Here is a 9511-nt window from a genome sequence, read left to right as displayed (position 1 = left end):
GGAGCTGTGTGTGAAAGGTGTGGGGTCTATGTGTGAAAGGTGGGGGGAATGTGTGTGAAAGGTGGAGGACGTGGAGGAGATGCCAACTGGCTATACTTCCTGCTCCATTTTTCTGTAAACCCACAACTCATCTAAACAATAAAGTCCATTCATTGAAAAAAAGGAAAAAAGCAATGGAGTCAGAACATGATTGAATTGTTCACTTATTTGTTTATTAGTTGGTCCTGGTAGCAGTTAATAATCTATCAAAGTTACTGTTAAAAACCGAAATTTAAAGTTGACATATGCTCAGAATACTTTTTGTTAATAAAGGAATTATGGCATGTTACTAAATCTCTGATGAAGCCAAACTGAGTTCCATGTTAGAAACTTTCTCCATGAAGCAGAGATTTCACTGAGACTTTCCTACTCCCTTGCCATAAATGATTTATATACCCATGAAATAAGTACACACAAACCTAAGCAAACCACTTTACCTTTCTGGAGACCAAGGAGAATGGCTGCTGTAAGGTATTCCTCTGCAGGGAATCACGATGGTAAAGGAGTAGTAGGTCCTCACTCCTGCTCTATTGGGTCCATCAACAATTAGGCAGAGGTTCCCTAACGGGAGGTTCTGGGGAAGCTTCAGGAAACAGAATCTAACAGATTGGAGGGTTTTAAAGAAAAGGAGTTGGTCTTTGAAGGAAAACGTGGTTTTTGGATGACATGCTAGACACAGAATTTCATCACTAGCAGCTTACCTTCCGTTGATAGTCTTTCTCCTTGGTGTTGAAAGATGTGTGTTGCTCCTTTCATCAGCCTACTCACATGCTCAGATGTAGGGAACTCAAATACGAAGTAAAACTACTACAAATATGGCATGAAAGAAGTGCTTTATTACAAAAATATTTCCAATTACCAAACTTCTGCTTGTCTTTAATTTCTGCAGTGTGTAAGATCCTTCCCCCCCTTTTTTTTCAACCCAGGATTCTGAACCTACTCCAGTGCTCTGACCGTCTCATAAACAGACATTTGGAAAGGCAGAAGTTTGTCAACAGACATTGTGTACATTCCAAAATATATCAGTCCCTATCCTGCCCACTGGAATCTGAACTAGTTCCCGAGCCATTAAACAATTGAAATCAAGCTTAGAGAAGGCACCATAGAAACATTTTGATCAGAAGTTACCAAGAGAAATCAATCCAGGCCTGTAGGTTTTAGAGTTAGTTCCTACCCTGTCTCCAGTTCTCAAAAAATTCTTGAAAAATCCTTAGTTGCTCCTTACCACTCAAAAGGCCATTATCACTGACCTGTACCATCATTTTAAAAAGGCAGAAGCATTGAAGGATATAGGCCACACGTATGTATCCGGGTTGTGCTGATATGCTGATCCTAGCAACTTCCTGCTTTGCTCAAACTCTGTAATTTGGCATTAGGCTCCAAGACTTCATTGTGGATCTGGGCTCTGTTAACTCCATGAGAGGGAGCCCTGAGCCTGGTCATTAGCAACTGCATGAGATGTGGAGTAAGTCGCTTTGCCACCAGGGCTCAGTGTCCCTATATTAAAAACAGTAAGTTTGGACTAGATGAGCCAGAAATAAAGCCTTTTCTAGTTCTAAAGTAGTGAGACTCTTTTCCCAATAAATTCTGCCTAATCACAGCACTCGGTAATTAAATAGTATTATATCTTCATTTTGTCCCTTGTTCCGGGGCCTATTCTAGGACTTCAGAATTAGGTCATGGAAAGCTCTACCTGGAGCATTGGTTCCAGAAGACCCTCTAGAGGTCAAGGGCTCTCCCAGGGAGAATTGAGAATCCCAGAATAACGGTATCTCTGATAAGCATCAGGTTTGGTATCAGCCCAGGGAAGAACAGAAGGGAATCTGTCCCCGAAAAAGCTACCAAGATGTTAATGCTTCACATCAAAACCAGCAGTCACTTTCTCTTTCAGGACAGCCTTGCTATTTAATACCCAAAAGACCAAGGACAAAGAACGGCATTGTATAAGCTCTGTAACTCAAGCAATTAGCCAGGTAATGGTCTGTGGGGTTCATTATAGCAGAATGTCAATTAAAACACTTGGAAGGAAATTATGCAAAGCCCTTAGATTTCAAATCTTATAAACTACCCAGTAAGACTAAATTATAGTAAATGTCATATCACTGCAGTAGGTATCCCATAAATGAAAATAAAGTTTTTCTAATATGGACTCTTGCTTAATATCTCATAAATGCCAGAAATTGAAAAGAGTGGCCAAGTGTCTAGTCTTGATTCAACAATAAAGGAAATGAGATCAAGGATGTCATGTTTGAATTGAATAGCTTCTTTCCTACCTTTGGTCTAATTAAGTAATACTTTGTATATCTCCAGTTAATTGTTTTTTAAAGATTAAAAAATATAGCTATTAGTTTTAATTTGGATTTCTGCCAATGGACCTTACGCAGGGAGATTAGAAGAGGAATGGGTAAAATGTGAATTTCAGAGAGCAAATTATTTCTCAGAAAGATCTTTAGATAAGATTTCTCTGTTTAATGACTTGTCTGACTTCATTCCCACAGAAGCACAGCATTTCTTTTTTTGTGTATGTGCAGATACGTCATCCGAAAAATTGACTTCTTCAAAATAGAAAATAAATAATGGTGTTCTTTATGAAATTTCAAAAAATGCAAATAGCATTTTGCATCCAGTAGTGACTTTTCCTAAACACTGTCAGAAAGAACATGATATATGGGGTGCCTGGGTGGCTCAGTCCTTAAACGTCTGCCTTCGGCTCAGGTCATGATCCCGGGGTCCTGAGATCGAGCCCTGCATCGGGCTCCCTGCTTAGCAGAGAGCCTGCTTCTCCCTCTCCCTCTCCCCCTGCTTGTGTTCCCTCTCTTGCTGTCTCTCTCTGTCAAATAAATAAATAAAATCTTTAAAAAAAAAAAAAAAAGAAAGAACATGATATATAAAAATCAGTTTCTGTCCTGAAAACCCTCAAGTCAAGTTTAAGCAAGCAGTTAATTTTTATTCATGAATTATAGATCCTTTAGAGAAGGGAGGGAAAATAAAATGACTAATAGATCTAGAAATGTAATGTTCCACTAATTCTATCATAAAAAGCTAAATGCATGTTGAATTTGTGTTTTTATTCATAATTGTTCTATAAAATACCACAGCCATAACACATTTTTAAAGCAAAATGTCTTTCTCCTTACCAGATAATTGTTACAATAGAAACCATATTTTTCATGTGACTACCTACATCATCTCAACTGAAGATATACCACACTATTATAACCTAAACAAAAGCTGATTTTTAAGACCTTCATTGCACATCATCTCTGAAAGGGGATTAAATATTGCATGGAACCAAAATATGTAGTTCTATCCCAGTAAATTCAATATATTACAATCTGCCTTTAGAATTTATTTATTCTGCTTATCTCACAGATATTCATAAACTTAGTGACTTTAAAATTAAAAATGATTCTATACTCCATACCACAACCTTCCACATTTCAAAAATCAATACAAAAAATAGATTTAATACCATAGAGGAAAGACTGCCTTCTATCAATTGCATGCTTTTATCATATCTATTCATATTCTTATTTCCTTGAGGCAAATTATATCAACAGGACTTTTTTAAGCCTGGGATCTTATTGCAAAAGGCCTGATGGAAGATAAAATAAATCAATGTTGGTAATCATCACCTACCTTATGGATGTTTCCTTATCAGTAATCCCTCTCCTAGAAGACACATTGGAAAATTCAATCTCATTTATCATTAGACAGGGGTCTGTTTTATTTCTTTCAAGATCTGCCCCTACCCAATGAGAGGTGAGTGCCCTTGATGAGGGGAGTGGTGACTTGTTCTGACTCTGAAGAAAGGTTCTGAAATCCGATGAAAGGCAAATGACTTGGGAATACTGAAGTCTTAGCTGTTCACTGGCCTGACCTTTTCTGCCAATTCCCTCAGCTTGAGGGATTATCTTTCATCCTAATACTTTAAGGTCATGACATCATAATGTCAAGCAACTCTCCTGTTTAGTAAATACTATACTTTTCTGAAGGATCTCCACTGGAATCCGTTATTCAGGCAGCATTTGGGTATTCAGAAGCATCTGCTTCCGTTGCTGAGTGAACCCTGAATGCAGGAGAACAACCGCTTGGGTGACATTTCTGAACACACACACTCCCTACCACCACCCCGCCTTTTACTGCATGGACTTTCCACCCATTGAGAATTGACCAAGACTTGTAGATTCCTGGCCAGGTCCATTTCTAGGAAGATATCCTTGTCATCTTGTTCGGGACTATAATAAGATGTCCCCAAGAATTTATAAATTACAAAAGCACTATCGGCATCTTGATAGATCACTCATTCGGCAAGCAAGCATGCAAGCAAGCGAGCATTCACGAGAGCCTGCCAAGTGCCTGCTCTAGATGCTGGGCACAGAGCAGGAGAAAGACTGACAGGGTTCCTACTTTCATGGAGTTTATATCTTAATGGAAGAGACAATATTTAAAGCAAAGAGATGCAAACAGTAAATATCAAATACTAATAAGCTAGTAAGCATTATGCACAAGCTAAAATAAAATGAAGTAATGGAGAGGACCAACTGGCTTCTTTAAACTGGAAGCTCAGGGAAGACCTTTCTGAGAAGCTGGCATTGAAACTGCTGCAATCTGGGGGTGCCTGGGTGGCTCAGTCGTTAAGCATCCGCCTTCGGCTCAGGTCATGATCTCAGGGTCCTGGGATCGAGCCCCGCATCGGGCTCCCTGCTCAGTGGGGAGCCTGCTTCTCCCTCTCCCACTCCCCCTGCTTGTGTTCCCTCTCTCACTGTGTCTCTCTCTGTCAAATAAATAAATAAAATCTTTAAAAAAAAAAAAAGAAAGAAAGAAACTGCTGCAATCTGAAAAAGAACCGTGGAGGCGGAGGAAACCCGAGGATGGGCAAGAGCATCCCAAATGGAGAGACTCCGAGATGGCAACAAGCATTAGACTGTCAGAGGGACACAAAATGCATCAGAACACAGATCCAAAGAAAACCAAATTAAATCCCAGACAAGCAAGATGGTGCTATGATTAAGTATCTTAACACATGTAAGACTGGATCCATAGACGAGGACTATTCAATCAACAAAACATAGAAAATGGAGTCTGTGAGGCACGAAAAGAATTAGAACCCATCCAGACAGTCCCCAGGAGCCTAAGCCAATGGGATTTAAGTATCACAGTCCCATTAGTAAGTTGATCCCCATTATGAACTGGATGCAGCTGATTAGCTTAACCAGAAGCATGAAATATTTGATTAATGTAAATACTCTCATTCTGATTCCACACTTACCAAGTGCTTCCTGATTCTGCCCTCAGAGAAAATATGCTCTCATAAGACTTCAAATAATTCGACACGGTGATTGCTCCGGGCTATATACAATGTGGGTTTCTAATCATCATTTGGTTCCCCCTGTAACTTGCTGGTTTGGAGAAAATGCTATGGACAAACTGATACAAGTACAGCAGCCCACATGGTTCTATTTCTCCTTGTGAATTAATGGGCCTGATGAAATCTGTCTGCCTCCTCCTCATTTTAGTGTTTCTGGGGTCCTGATCACTGCTGGACCCCAAAAACACACATCTAATCAAGCCTCCATCTAGAGTAGCCCAGCCAAGTTCTAACTGGCCTTTCCTTAGCAGCCACTGTCTCCTGATGCTTAGGATATATATATATGTCTGGAGCTACCACATCTTCATCAAAAATGCCTGGTAAGTTCAACTGGGCATGATGAAGAAAGTTCATGCTCTGAACAAGCAATCAAGCTCACTGAAGTCCATCTTTGAGTTTATCATGCTATCTGAGATCCTTGGAAAGCAAATATCAGTGTCCTCATCTATAAAATGGAGGAGTTGGGCTAGGGCTTTTTTCATTGATTTTTAATGACACAAGGAATATATTAATGCATTTTCTCCGTAAGTGCATAAAACATTAGAGGAAACAACACCCCAATTGTTGTGTCCTGCTTCTGCTGCCCCAAGGTGAGCACTGTTATCACATATGAATCCTTCCAAATCTTTAAGCATTTATGTATGTCTACATACATATAGCTACTTATAAAATATAGTGTTGTTCACTTTATGTTTAATCAATGGTTCCACATTGCATATCTTGCTCTGTAATTTGTTTTCACTAAGCATTATATCTTGGAGATTTTTCCATATCAGAACATACAGCTCTCCCTTAGTCTCTAATTGTTGCATAATATTCCATTATATGACTACACTCTACATTTGTTCACTATTCATCAAGTGGGGGCTATTTAGACTTTTTCTAATGTTTATCCTCTACAAAACGTTGCAGTAAATATCCTTGCTCATGCTTTATTGTGCAAATAAAAGAGAGTAGCTAGAATAGCTCCAGGAAGAGGAACTACCAAATGATGGCATCTGAGTCTAGACTCAAGTTCTAGTCCCTAGACCACCTGAATCATAAGAGTGTTTATTGGCACGCCTGGGTGGCTCAGTTGTTAAGCATCTGCCTTCAGCTCAGGTCATGATCCCAGAGTCCTGGGATCGAGCCCCGGATCAGGCCCCCTGCTCCGCGGGAAGCTTGGTTCTCCCTCTCCCACCTCCTTGCTTGTGTTCCCGCTCTCACTGTCTCTCTCTCTGTCAAAAAAAATAATGTAATAAATCTTAAAAAAAAAAAAAAAGAGTGTTTATTAAAAATAGAGAAAGAAATACATAAGAAAAAAAGAAGGCAGCTTTCTTGGTCCCATCTCAGACCTTCCGAGCCAGAATTCATGGATGTGGGAGCCAGAAGCTATGCTTTAAACCCTTTAGGTGGTTTGCACAGTAAAGTGGGAGAACTCCTAGACCATGCGGCTCTGATGCTGTCTCCAAAAATGTACTAACATGCTCACCTACCAACCACTTCCATGTGCAAGGCACCGCATTAGGAGCTTGACACATATGATCTTGTTGAATCGTAACTCCCACCATCCAGGACCAGAGCTGGGTGGCAGTTACATCTGGATTCCAATCCAGAGTTAAGTGTAAGAAAATACATGAGAACCCATGGACACAGTGCTTCACACCCAGTACACCCCCAGAAGAGTTACCTTTCACCTCCACTTCCCACCCCTGTGACTATCCCTTCCATCCAGGTCTGTTTCCACCACTGCTCCCTCCCAGCGTGTGCTCTGATGAGCTCTGGATCGTGCCAGAGGGAGACTGGCTTGCTGCTCCAACAGTTCGGTTTTCCTCTTATTTTCCCTCTGTCACTACCAAATCTTCCAGAAAAGCCTTTCTCCTTAGACAACAGGAGAGGAAAGGGAAGCTAAATGAGCAAAGACCCATGTCCATTGTGCTTAGAAGATCACAGAGCAGAAAAAGCCATAAATATTAATATATTAATAATTATATTCAGTTAAGACTTTCCCATTAACCTTGAAAGGTAGGTACTGTTATCTGCATTTTATAGATAAGAAAACTGAGCACAGAAATGTGAAGAAATTTACCCAAGATCACTAACCAGGGAAAGGTAGACCCAGCATTCAAACCCAGGTCTGACTGCTGCCAAAGCGCAACTCACAAGCCTGCTTTATACTGTTTTTCATCTCTAATCCATGTGTCTGTGATTTTTATCCTGCCCCCTTTCTGGACAGTTATGGAGGACTTCATTGCCGAAGTATAAGAAACAACCTTGAGCATGAAGTTTAAAGGAGTGTGGCCTACAGAAATCTTCATCAATTCATTTGGAAGTGTTCAGCAGGCATCACACATTATGCTGAGTCACATTAGGAATTCATGCCAGCCTATAATTCTTTACACTCTCTGGCATGCTAGCACCAGATGGATTTATGTACCACTAAACTTAGATAGCTTAAAACACCTCACTGCCTAAGCCCTCGGTAATGCTGATAAAATATATGTAGCTGCACTTATAAATCATTACCTTTACTTACATTTTAGAAATTGAAAATAATGTTTTCCAAGAGGTTGTTGGACAGTTGCAACTCACTAAAATGGACGGGCTATAGTTGCTTTCTATGCCCTGTATCTCTATACTAGATCACCTTTTACATAGTTACCATGGACTGAATTGTGCCCTCCCCTCAAAATTCATATGTTGAAGCCCTACCCCGTAATGTGATGATATCTGGGAACTTTGGGAGGTAATTAATTAGCCTCAGATGAGTTCATAAGGGTGGAGCCCTCATGACAGGACCAGAGAGCTGTCTGTCTGTCATGGGAAGACATAGCAAGAAGGCAGCCATTTGCAAACCAGGAAGAGTTCTCACCAGAACCCTGCCATGCTCTGGCACCCGGATCTCAGTCCACCAACCTCCAGAACCATAAGAAAATAAATTTCTGTTGTTTAAGCCACACAGGCTCTAATATTCTGTTATGGCAGCCTAAGTTGACTAAGACAATAGCATTAGATCACTTTGTTTTGGTCATTTTATGAATTTCTTTGAAGATAAAATTAACAAACTATAGAAATGATCCCTGAAAGTATAGTCTTTAACACACAAAAATTTTTTTATTTGTAACTTAGTTCAAATTTAGTTGAATGGAAGAATGTCCTTATTCTTAGAATGAAAAGCTTAAGCATTTAGTTTTAGTGAAGTATCGGGATGCCTACAACTTAATTTCAATGGTCCCTGAAAAACTTATAGAGAGATAAATTTATAAAATGTTAACAATTGTTGAATTTCAGTGAAGAGCATACAGGTACTCATTCCATTCTTCTTGCATTTTTCTGTAGATTTCAGTTTGAAAAAGGAAAAGTTGGAAGTGTATCAGTCAGATTCTGCTGTGCCATTGTTGTATAACAAACAGCTCCAGAATCTCAGCAGTTTACAACAAAAAGCTTTCATTGATTTCTCATCCACAGGCTTACAAATTGGCTAGTCAGCTCCGCTTTAAGATGTAGGTCGAGTTTATTTCTGCTCTACAGACCCCTGTAGTGAGACAGGTAGCTACCCAGCATATGCTCATCTTGTAGCAGATGAAAGAGTCCAAGCAGTTAAGAGAAACATACCGTGTTTCTTCAGATTGGAATCACAATAGCCATTTCTTCCCATGTCCCACTAGTCATATCAAGACATGGTCAAGCCCAACCTCAATAGGTCTAGAAAGCATATTATACTCACATGAACATAGCAAGTATGGGGAGAAAAGAAAGAATTGATGAAAAGTAATACAATCTAGCACAGAGGAAACATTTCTGAAATATCAAAAAGCTCAATGGGGACAAATATCAGAGAAAGAAGAGGAAGGGGCGCCTGGGTGGCTCAGTTGGTTAAGCGACTGCCTTCGGCTCAGGTCATGATCCTGGAGTCCCGGAATTGAGTCCCGCATCGGGCTCCCTGCTCGGCAGGGAGTCTGCTTCTCCCTCTGACCCTCCTCCCTCTCATGCTCTCTGTCTCTCATTCTCTCTCTCTCAAATAAATAAATAAAATCTTTAAAAAAAAAAAAGAAAAGGAAGAGGGTATTTATACCTAATACAACATGATTTTTTTTTTTAAAGTCAATTTTGAAGATCAAA

At 39.9% G+C, this 9511-nt stretch overlaps 1 pseudogene; it reads right to left on the bottom strand.

The window, feature by feature from the left end:
* Positions 1 to 8389: 8389 nt before the first annotated feature.
* On the bottom strand, positions 8390 to 8485 carry LOC118007233 (annotated as a pseudogene).
* Positions 8486 to 9511: the final 1026 nt, after the last annotated feature.

This window comes from Mirounga leonina, unplaced genomic scaffold, assembly GCF_011800145.1.
Source record: "Mirounga leonina isolate KUSES-001 unplaced genomic scaffold, KU_Mleo_1.0 Mir_115, whole genome shotgun sequence".
Classification (NCBI taxonomy): Eukaryota; Metazoa; Chordata; class Mammalia; order Carnivora; family Phocidae; genus Mirounga; species Mirounga leonina.
This window is presented reverse-complemented; position numbering and strand designations above follow the sequence as displayed.